The 12646-nt window shown below is 35.8% G+C and overlaps 1 protein-coding gene across 3 annotated transcripts in view; it reads left to right on the forward strand.

The window, feature by feature from the left end:
• The window catches only part of PIK3C2G (phosphatidylinositol-4-phosphate 3-kinase catalytic subunit type 2 gamma), a 354209-nt gene that overhangs the window by 296572 nt on the left and 44991 nt on the right, over positions 1-12646 (forward strand). The window lies entirely within an intron of this gene.

Consider the following 12646-nt stretch of genomic DNA (forward strand, 5'->3'; position numbering starts at 1 on the left):
AATTCCGACCATAAGAGTCCTATGGCTATTAGAAAAAACCCAAAATTGTCAATAATGACTACACTACCTTCCAGGAGCAAGGTGAGACTTTTGAATCCCTATTACCAGTTTCTAAGACTAGTGGTTCTCAAAGCACAGTTTCTGGACTATGCTAGGAACCTCACTGGGGAACTTATAAGAATGCAAATTTTTGGCCCCATCCTAGACAAACTAAATCAGAAATTTTGGCCATTGGTCATTATTTTAAGTTTATTTTTTATTTTTAGTAATCTCTGTACCCACCATGAAGCTCAAACTCATGACTCCGAGATCAAGAGTCGCATGCTCTACCGACTAAGCCAGCCAGGGGCCCAAAATCAGAATTTTGGAGATAAGGCCCATCAGTCTGTTTTAACAAGCCTTCCAGGGTGTTCTGATGCACACTGTTGTTTGAGAAAAATTACTCATACTATAGACATCTTTCCTTTTTTTTTCACTTTGGACATGGTCAGACATTTGGCCTTCAATATAAGAGATACTCAGGTGTCCTACTATATTATTGACTTTTAGCAAATATGGACTCAAGAAGTTGTGCTACAGTATTATTTCCAGGCTAGTAGACTCTCAGCTGGAGATGCTATTTTGTATCAAAGGACAAGTGGCTGAGCACTTATGTAGGTATACTTAACTCAATTCCAAGTGAGTTAGAGAAGACATCCCAGACAGTAGGACATTCAAGTTGTCTTTAAAGGGCAAATAGGAGTTATAAATAGAAATTTGGAGAAAGTTATGCTAGATAAAGAGACCTCTAAAGACAAAGCCTCCATTATGGTTATACACTTTTCTCTTGTTTTGAAGCTTAAAGAATTCAATGACTATATTCATTCAATTTTTACCCATTTATAGCACAGTTATAAACTCATCAATATTTAATAGATATTTTAAATGAATAATAACAGAATCATTAGCATATATTAACTATGGAATTTATATTGCTTTTCAAAAACTAAGAGATCAAAAGTTTGCATCTGAAAAGTACTTAGCAGCAGTCTCTTATTTATTCTTATAGCCTACAAGTTTGGGTTTTTTTTTTTAAAGAAATTAGCTCATGCTTCCAAAACATATCCTTTATTTATGTTTTACACAGAAATTACTAAACTAGTAAATAATAAATGTTTTAAAATTTGTAGAAAAAATAGATGGGGGGCACCCAGGCAAGGTGGCCCCTCCCTTCCCCTCCCTCACCCACACTTAGTTTTTCCTCTGGATCAAACACGTAATGAAGAGAATGTTTGGAATCTGAAAAAATGAAAATGATAAATATATGTATATATATATATATATATATATATATATATATATTTGTAGAAAATTTGAAAATTTGGATGATGTTACAAAATAAAATTTAATGTAATTTTGATATTCTTTCCTCACCCCAGTGTATAATCCGTCATGAACCCCATGACAGAGACCTCTGGCTTGCTAGAGAATAAAGTTGGGTGCCCTACTAGCTGCTAACATAGAGACAGGTTCCACTGGTTACCTAGTACCTAGCTCAAGAATACTGCCTGGCCATGCTTCTAAAGGATAAGCATTAATAGTGCACTGAGTCATAATTGTACCCTTCAGAAAGACTGCTCAGAGCCTGTTTTTAATATGTCTGTTATGAACAAAGAGAAAGAAGTAAACAGTATGTGTTCATCATGGGAATAGAACTATGTAATGAGGAAACTGAAAACAAAGATGTAAAATAATTGTTGAAAACTGTATTAGCCAATAGTAAAGTTATACTATAATAAATGGTTATGTGTAGATATATTGCATATGCATGAATTTAAACTGTTGTCCATGCATACTCAATATAAATTATATCCTATCTTTTGAATATATTCGGTCTTATGTCTTAATCAGTGAGTAATGAGAAATGAGATATAACAGAGGCTTCTGCCCTATAGGACCGAGGCAACTTAATTTATTTCATTGGATTTCAAGTGCTTTTTGTATATTTAGGAATATAGAATGTTGACATCTTTTTAAGTAAACTTTGTGCCCAACATGGGACTTGAACTCCAGGGTCACATGCTCTACCAACTGAGCCAGCCAGGTGCCCCTTTTTAGAATGCTGACATCTTAATGTCCTTTACTTCGTCTGACATTCTCTGAAGGCCATGTCCATTAACTTACTCTATAGTCAAAGGGCCTCATGGATATGGCAGTTTTATAAGGGAAAACGCTGAGGGGATAGTGAATGGGATTGTCATCTTTGTATGCTGAAGGCTGCCTCACAGATTATGCTAAAGCTGTTTTAAAGGCTATGCCTTTTCAGGATAATTGACAAAATATCTGGTAACCACAAGAGGTGCCAGCCTTTAGCTTAATTAGGCAGAAATAAGTAGGTGCAAAGTGGAGAGACCTTCTGATTTCTGGCCCTAGTGTGAATAAGGCAAATACTGAGATCCGTTTTCATGTGGCAGCAGGCTCTCATTAGGGAACTCTTAAATGTGTCTGCTCACAGGATAAGTTCATACAGAAGTGCTAGCAGAGGACTGTTGTGAGAGGGCAAAGCAAAGGAGTCAGACATAACAAGTAGGGAAGATTTGCAAAGGTGCAGCTTAACACGGCAACGTTTAGTGAATATTGTTGCCCATCACAATCATTGCTGCACATACACGGATGAACAAAACCACCAAACATGGAGCTCACAGGATTCATCACATTCACCTTTGCTAATTCGCTAACTTAAGTACGATTACGGATACCCCAGGAAGAGATGTTTTCATTTCATTTTGTGTTGTTTTTAATCTCCATTGGTCAGTATTTAGGAAAAGGAAGGCTAAAGAAATTTCAGGCACCGTACTGTTTTTTTTTCCTTAGAGGAATTAAGGTCTAAGAATTGAGTGAGGGGAAAAAAAAAATACAGAAGGACAAAGAAGAGGTATTTATATCATCAAACATGAGACACTACCGTAAACTCACATGACCTAAAAATGCTCTGAGTGAGAATGTGTTAGCCGTCTTCTAGCACTGGACTTCCAAAGAAGGGGAATCCCATTTGTCTCATATCAAAGGAAGCCAATATTATAGGTGTGCTTTCTCCCAAAGTAACACCCCCCCAATAATTTAACTGAATTTTGCACAATGAGTAGAGTACATTAAAATACCTTCCTGAGATGTAAATCCTGTATCTACTTATTCGTTGTCATTTCTGTACTACAAAATAAATAAAGTAGTGCTATATTAATAAAAATCAAATCAACAAAAATTAAATGTGGGCACTAGCATAATAGGGGCCACTTTGGAAAACTACTGTATCAGTCATTCAACAAATGTCTATTGATGGCCTACATTGTATACTGTGACCAGGGAGGTGACCAGGGAGGTGGACCAAAATTGCACCTAGTGATCAATTTTTTTCAAATAAGTTGAGGAGGTTTTTAAAAGTATGCTCTGAGGCGCCGTCCTTAGAAATGCTGATTTGCTAGGTAAAGGCTAATATGTAGGTATCTGTATTGTTTTTTAAGAACACGGGGTGATTTAGATGCACAGCCAGATTTGAGAAATTCTATTCTAGAAAGTCGAAAGCTGAATCAGATGTGGGCACTGCCCTAAGAAGCTTACAGTCTTTGTCAGTAGTCTATGTTGTTAAGTGCCAATGGCCCCATAAAAACTGTCATAACGTCGTACATTGGTTTTCCCCCATTATTCCTAAGGAACTTTGTGGGCCTTGATACAATACTCATTATATGAATTACATGGTAATAGAACAATAATAATTTGACAGGGATGTCATCAGATGCTGATTAACATTAATAAGCAGTGTGACCTGCCTAATCACCCAAGTTCTTTGTGCATAATGCATAATGTGGTCAGTTTTCAATTATCTTCAAATGGGTTAATGATGGTGAAACCTTTATGTGTCTCTGTATATTGGTAGACACTTCCTGATTCAATTCAACGTAATTTCATTCCACAAGCAAATAATAGTTGTCATAACAGGAATTGTTTTTGCTTTAAATTTTGCTCTGTTTTGGTGGAATTGTCCTGTGAACTAAGTAAGATCTTTATAAAGAACAACATAAACATAAAGTTATAGGAAATGATTGCAGTACCTAAAAAGTTTTTTTATATAGTGGAAATGAAAACTTATTTTACGATTAACTAAATAAGGGTGCCCACGTGGCTCAGTCAGTTTAGCATCTGCCTTCAGCTCGGGTCCTGATCCCAGAGTCCTGGGATGGATCCCCAAGTCTGGCTCCCTGCTCAGCGAGGAGCCCTCTCCCTCTGCCACTCCCCCTACTTCTGTTCCCTCAAATAAATAGATAAAATATCTTTAAAAATTAACTAAATAAAACATTATTGGCCTAAAAATCACATAAATGATTTCAAAGTAAGTCATGTTGAGAATTTTTAAATTTTGTATTACTGATAGTTTTTCCCTGTAAACATAGTTATCTACATAGTTATCTACATAACCATCAAAATCTATAAAGTCATGGATGTAACATGAGTATTTTAATTTTTTTAAGTGATGTGAATGACTTAGAGGAAATTTTTATACATACACAAGTGTCCTTTCTTCTTCTAATAAAATGAGAGATATAAAGTAAATTTATATTTGTGCTGAATATTCCTGGGATAAGATAATCCCCATCTCTGGCCCAAGAAAAATCCGTATACAAATATTTTTCTTCTTGGGGCACCTAAGTGGTGCAGCTGGTTAAAAATCCAGCTCTTGGTTTTGGTCGTGACCTCAGGGTCGTGATCTCCGGGTTGTGAGATCGAGACCCACCATGGGGATCCACGCTCAGTGCAGAGTCTGCTTAAGACTCTCCCTCCCTCTGCCTGTCCCCACTGCTCATGCTCTTTCTCTGTCTCTGTCTCTCTCTCTCTCCTTCTGTCTTTCAAATAAATAAATAAATCTGAAAACAAAATACTTTTCTTCTTTCATAGCTGCTTGTCATATGGCAGTGTAGGGAAAGCAAATAATCCTATTATGCCTATACACTAAAACTCATATTCTTTTTTAGTTACATTAGTACATTTATTATTAAAGTACATCTAGTACATTTATTTGTAACTGTTTAAAATATTTTTTATCACTGTACATAACTTTATGAAGATTTTTAAATTTGTATTGGGCCTGTATAACTATAACATTACTGTGTATAACACTCTAGATTAAGAGCTTTAAATTGGTTGTAGAGAACAAATTGGAGAGATTCAACTAAAACCATATCAACTTTATTCTCAATGCATTTATAATATGGTGATAAATACAGACATGAACATAAAGAAATCTGTGGCGGTGAATGGAAAAGGGGGAGAGAAGAAGTAGAAGATACAGCTTGAATATAAAACGGGACAACCTTATCTTGTTAAAATCAACTGTCATATTCCCATCTGGGATCATTCCCGATTCTAAGCAGTCTTGCTTTTTGTCAAGGAAATGAGATAAAAAGTCTGTTCTAAAGTCCAGTGGTGGTGGGGTGCCTGGGTGGCTTAGTCGTTAAGCATCTGCCTTCAGCTCAGTTCATGATCCCAGCCCCGCATTGGGCTCCCTGCTCAGCGGGAAGCCTGCTTCTCCCATCCCACTCCCCCTGCTTGTGTTCCCTCTCTCGCTGCCTCTCTGTCAAATAAATAAATAAAATCTTTTAAAAAAATAAAAATTAAAAAAAATAAAGTCCAGTGGTGGTATCTGAATTAAGTTAGATGGGACAGACATATTTGGGGCTTTAGTCTAAAGACACAATAGCAACCCAGATAGAGGGATGTTTGTAAATCTCTGAGACCATGTCTCTCTCTCTGTCTGCCTATCTGTCTATCTGTCTCTCCTCACACACACACATACTCTGTTGATAAAAGAAAATAGACATAGATGAAGACTTTAATTACATACCACCTCAATATCTCTTCTAATGAGGTTGGAAGCATCAGTTTAGACACCCTAGTCCTGTATCTACCTGGTTTTTGTTTGTTTATTTTTACTTATTCTCTCATGCTAATATAAACTTCTTTTTTCCGTTCAGTGTAATTTCATTCCACAAGCAAATAATAGTTGTCATAACAGGAATTGTTTTTGCTTTAAATTTTGCTCTGTTTTGGTGGAATTGTGTTGTGAACTAAGTAAGATCTTTATAAAGAACAATATAAACATAAAGTTATAGGAAATGATTGCAGTACCTAAACACACATGTATCCACATTTTACTTCAGCTGAGATATATAAACAGCTGTTGCCTTTTTTATTTTAAAGCCATATTAATTATAATTTCTAGCTCTTTGCAGTATTGCCGTTCATTTCTAAAAGCCTCTTTAAATAAGAAATAGTATTACTTATGGTTTAAGCAATGTTATTTTTTAAGCAGAAATCAAATGTCAAAATAAATCCAAATGGGTAAATCCTGTCTTAATAGTGAACATATGTTTCTTGTTCCCTGCTTGCTAAACCCAGATGTTAATTACTACATTTGTCACTACATTGCTCTTTTCCTATTTGGAGCTGGCTGAGATTACGTTGCGGGCAAGATAAATGTCACATGTGTACCATCAGTAAGACCAAGATTATTTTTCAGAGTCTAGTGAAGTACTGATGACATTTTAGAATCAGAATTATAAAAGATTCCTTAGAAGTTCACCGTTCTTCATAGTGTCATTATTCTATGTAACTCCAATACGAATATAGTGGGTTGAACTACATTAAAGACTGGACATTCTGACAAGCTGCTTTATGAAAAAGGCAATAAAATACAATTACTGTTCAACTTTGATTTAAAACTCTTATGAGAATTCATTTTTAAATTCACATTTTTACAGCCTTTCACAGTGTTTGAGAGAGATAGATTTAGCTTATTGTTTTAACTCACTGAAACTAAATCTTGCAGCCAATTCTAGATGTTGGCTGGCTAGTTAATAAATGGGAATTCTTAATGTGTTATTTTAAAGTAAGAAAAAATTGATCTCAGTGTTATATTACATTACTTCTGATCTTTGCAAATACTTTAAGTCTCTGTAGTCTTTGAGAGCAAGAATATGTTCATATGATATAAGAAAAACACTGAAGTTTCAGCAACTTTGAATTGATCAACTTTCTCAAAAATCAATCATTTTAAATTGCAAATGGATTAATAATATAATTGGCAAACAACATATTAATAAGATTTCAGAATTTAACAAAAAATAAGCTGATACAGACTTTAATTTTAAAATTGTTATTTGGCTTTCAAATTTGCTCTTTATTGAATGCATTTGCAACTTTAAAGTACATTATTAGACATTTTAAGACCATTATTAGATAAACATCTACGCTAGCAATATATATAATAACCTCATAAAGCATTTAACATAGCCTAATGCATTTACTGGAACCATTGATATATCAAAGACCAGTAACTTTAGAGTCCCTAAACAAATCCCAAACTTGTATTAATTTATTCACTAAATATATAATGTTCTACATAAGAGGGATGTTCCAAATATTTAACAAGTGTTAGGACACAGGTACTGACCAGTCAGGATAAGTGCCAGTCACTAACCCACTATTATGGCCATACGAGCTTGTATTGGTTGAGTATTTGCTGTGATGGAGAAAACTGTAGGAGGAGCAGTGGAGAGTGGGGGAAAACAGGAGTTTAGTTCAAAATATACTAAGTTTGATTTCCATATGAAATTTCTAATTAGAGATGTCAAGTGCAAAATTGAATGTCTTGAGTTGAGGGAAAAAGAGAGGCTGGAAATAAAAATATTGGAGGTGTCAGCAAAAATTGGTTTTCAAAGCCATGAGATCGGATGAGATTACATAGGGTTAAATGTAAATATGAAAGAGAAGGGATCTGAGGGCTAGACCATGCAGCACACCTATTTTAAAGTTTGAGAGGATGGGAGAGAATCAAAAAGAGAGGCTGAGAAAAAGCAACTTGTTGGAGACCAGAAGCATCTTATACCTGGAATCCCAGACAAAAACCTATTTTAAAGAAGGAGAAATCAGCCATTTCAAATACTACTGATAGGTCTAAATTTGTGAATTGGCCACTGGATTTTAGCAAAATGGATATCATTAGTGAATCTAACAAGAACACTTTGATGTGAGTGTTAGGAACAAAAACCCTGATTAGAATAGGTTCAAAAGAGAATATGAAGAGAGGAATTTGGGGTAGAAAGCAGAAAATTATCTTTAAAGGGGCTTTGCTCTAAGGATGAACAGGAATAAGATAGCGTGCAGGGAAATGTAGGTCAGGAATTTCGTTTATTGAAATAAGTCATAGCATATATGTATGTTGTTAGGAAGATCCACTGAAGAAGCAAAAATTGATGATGAGAGAAATGAGAACTTAGAGACCAAAGTGTTGACCTTGAGTAGAGAACAGGGCATGGGATTTAATCAGTCTCAGATTAAAGCACAGACAGTCCACCCATGTAATAGAGGAAAGGACCGAAGTGAGGTAAGATGACAGATGTGTTGGTGGAAGCTTATCGAAGTTCTTTTCTGTTTCTATTTTTTCTGTCAACAAGAAGATAGCCTTGAGAAGACTGAAAGAGGGGGAAAGTGTGTTGGCATGTTGAGGAGCGAGGATAAGGTATTAAATAAACCTATAGATGAGTAGAAGAATAAATGGACTACTGACATATATAGGTTGCCAGAAAATCTTAAACACCAACTTGAGGGTAGTGGGCATGAGGTAATAGTAAGAGCAGTAAGTATGGTTGAGTGCTTTTTTCCAGGAACATTCAGCAGCTTGCTACAGTTGTCGAGTTGGCAGAGAATAACCCAAGTTGGGTTTTTGACATATATATGATAAAATAAAAGGAGAGAGGGCCAAAAGAGTTGAAAGAACTATGCAATGGAGTTATTGGTATCAACCATGGGATCCAAGTTCACCAAGAAGGGACACGAGCATATGAAAGAAGTTAAGGCCAGTGAAAATGTCTTATAGTCAACAGATTGTTTGAGTTGTGTAACTTGAGGAAATGAGCTAGAAAGGAGGAAGATGGTGATGGTAGACTAGGCAGCTAGAAATCAAGATAATGGAAGAGCTTTCTTCACTGATCAAGACAAGATCAAGGGAACAGGAGTGAGTGGCTGAGTGTGATGCAGAGCAAGATCAATGGATGAGAGGAGTTCAAAAACAAAGAATGTACCACAGGGAAGGAGAATTGGGGTGACTATTAAAATAAGTGTGAATTATGACAAGTACTATTGAAGACAGTGACAATGTTCCAAGGTGGAAAATGTTCAAGAAATGAAGGTCAGTGACCTAGAGATCAGTAGGCAAGTTCAACAGCAAGTGGAGAGGACAGCATAGTTAGCAGACAGGATCTTCAAAGCAGGGTATTTTTATAAAAGAAGAATGAATGGAGGTTAGAAGACCAAGGAGATGCAAGAAGGTTACCTACCTCGCAACCAGGACTAGGCTTATAAAGGGAATAGGAAAGAACAGAAATGCCATTTTAAAGATTTGGTGGTAAAGCAGAATGGAATGCTCAGAAAACACAATATATTGAGCATATGAGTAATTTTGCTGATGATATTCTCCAAAACTGGCTACTGTTTTTTCTTTCCTCCACAATGCTGCACTGTCATCTTTCTAAAAATACCTGATTGCGATGCTTTTATGCTTAAAATTCATCAATAGGTCATAGTAGTTTCAAACTTGAGTAGAGCTAGCATGCTCTAAGACTCCTACAAAGCTCTCTCTATCCACATCTCCCACCTGTCCCCCATATGCGTTCTTTACATCTATAGACCATTGGCAGTGATAACACAGGTGGGCCTGGGCTTACTGACTACACTCTACCACTCTTTGTTTTGGGGGCTTTTTTTTTTTTCTGGTACTAATTTCAATCAGTGAATCACTTATGCTATCTAATAGTCAGTTTTCTCACTTCTAGAATAAAGTAATTAGATTCAGAATAAAGTAATTAAATTCAGAGGGTTTTTTTAATCTGGTAAACTATTACCTTTTGAAGAATTAAGCAGAAAAGCAACATTCCTCATAATGTGAGAATCTCCTAGGTGTATTGCAAGACATTTAGGATAAGTGGCCTTGCCCATTAATTGCCAAATGTATCCTCTGAGACAACCAAAAGTGTGCCCACACATTTTCTAGACACCTCATATTGTAGGGTAGTGAGATAAAATGCAGGCCACCCATTTAAATTTGAATTCGAGATAAGCAAAAATTTTTTTTAGAATAAGTATGTTGCAAATATTGTGTGGACATTCTCTGTTTTTATTTGCTATATCTGCCAGCCTTACATATGGGCAATACTGCTAAGTAGGATTATACTTACAGTCCATGTAACAATGGTACCTGTAGAGTTGCTCAGTATACAATTTATACAACTAAATGTAGCACATTGCTTAGGAGTCAATACAAACCCAATTGAGAATATTGATCTAAGTTATCAGTAAGAACAATTGTAGTTACTGACATTTCTATAACTCAAACTACCCAGTGGTGCAATGTGCTAAAAAGCAGTGGGAGGCATGCACATGAGTAAAGCCAAGTCAGAGAAAATTTTAAAATCAATTATTTTGAGATCCAGCAACATTACTTTTCCTACCCTCTTCATCTCTTTTATTGATTTCTGCCTCCATTGACACTGAATCATGTTTCTCCTCAAGAATGAAAACAATCTTGTTACAATAAGGAATTAGTATTTAGTATGTCACCCACACCTGGAATTACAAATGAAGATTTCAAGGATATGACAGTGTAAACACAAGGCAATAATTAGCTAGTGGTGACATTTCAGACACTAACTGGGAAGATATTCTGCCTACTATTGAAGTTTAATAACCATTGGGTGGTGAGGCCAAAATGTCGCCAGAGAAGAATAACTGACTAGTTGTCAAAAGGCCAAAGAAGGTCAAATTTTCTTCAACAAATTCTGCACAGTCTGAAGTTTGACTTCAAGCTCTCAAAATAAGAATAAGAAAACTTAGTTTGGTCAGCATCCTGAATATGGATACATTTCTTGAGGATAGATTCTTATTAAGCAACCTCATAAGAGAGCAATACATAAAGATCAAAATTGGTAATTAACTAATTTACAATGGTGCATAAAACTGCTACATAGATAAGAATATTTGCATTAGAAAACCAATGTATTCCATATCTAAAGATAGACCTCAGTTCTGGTTAAGAAATATCTATTGAGCAAAAATACTGTATTAGATATGAGTGAATAAATGATGATCCCTGCTCTTGATATCTTATTGAGTAGGCTAAAAGAGTAGAAAAGAAAGCATGTGATAAACCTTGGGCAAATGGGTGAATAAGAGTGGAAAGGATGGGTAATGAAATGTGTAGGAAGACAAGGAGGTGAGAGAGCATAGCACACTTGAAATAAATACAATTCAGCCGTAGTTAAGCATAAAATACTGGAGGAGAAATGGTGAGAGATGAAGAAGGGGAATGAACAAGATCCCGATCAAGAAAGGTCGGAAAGGCCTTGTGAAGTACTTGACCTATTTCTTAAGAGCAATGGGGAGCCACTGCCAGATTTTATGCAGTTAGCTGTTAGATTTTTATTTTGAAAGATCAGTTTGACAATTAAGTGCAGAATAGATTTAATCAAAAGGTAACAGGATAAGGGTTGGGAACCCCTGCTGTAATTTAGGTGAGAAGTAATGATGCTAGAAGTCAGAAGCATACCTGGAAGGAAGAAATGGATAGTTGAGATATTTAGGAATTAAAGTCAATAGGACTTAGCAATAAATATTATGTGTGGGGTAAGGGAGAACAGGGAGTCTAAAAAGACACACCTTATTTTGAGCCTGGACATAGGAAGAAGTGGCAATTTGAGGGCAAAGAGAATGTATTTATTGGTGCACTTTCCGGTTTCCAACAGTCAAGGAAGCCAACAAATAGGTATTTTGAAATAGAGGGCTGAGGCTCAGGAGATAGACCTAGGATAAAGGTTTAGACTTGTGCATAATTATAGAAGGCATCAAAAGGGATAACATCACCCAGAAAGAATAGATCAGTAATGAGAGGGATGGCCTGGAAGAGGAACACTAGAACTTAAATTATAAGCAAAAGAAAAAGGAGCCTGAGAAAAAAAAGTTCCAGAAAAAAAGAGAGGACAGATAGAAGCAAAACTGGGAGACCTTAGTATCATAAAAGCAAATGAAAGAGAGTTTTTCACTAAAAATGGAATAACTATATAAAGGCCAAGAAAATCCCCATTGGATTTGGAAAAAAAAAAAAATTGAAAAGAAAAGGTTGTTAAAAATGATGGTAAGAACATTTTTGGAAGACAACTAGTGACAGAAACCTGAGTGTCATAGATCATAAAGTAAGTACAAATTGAAGAAGTGGAACCAGTATGAATGTTGGCAACTTTAAGTTTTGTCAAGGAGGGGGAAAATAAGGATTTGAAAGGGTCATTAGTGACAAGGTTATTATTTTGTGTGAGTATACTTTGTGTGGTTTGAGTCTTCTGTTTTCTAGTTGTTAATGGGGAGACTACTTTAGGTTGGTGAGAAAGAAAGGAAAAAGGTAAAGGTACTAACATATAGATTGAGATATTCCACAAGTATCCTGAGGAGGAAGGAATAGAATCTGGGTCATAGATGAAGGGATCACCACTGGGTGCTGTGTTAGTGAGCTTGGGCTTCCATAACAAAGTACCACACACTGGGTGATTTAAACAACAGAAATACATTG

The sequence above is a fragment of the Ursus americanus genome, chromosome 25, assembly GCF_024610735.1.
Source record: "Ursus americanus isolate L20-20 chromosome 25, mUrsAme1.1.p, whole genome shotgun sequence".
In the NCBI taxonomy this organism is placed as follows: Eukaryota; Metazoa; Chordata; class Mammalia; order Carnivora; family Ursidae; genus Ursus; species Ursus americanus.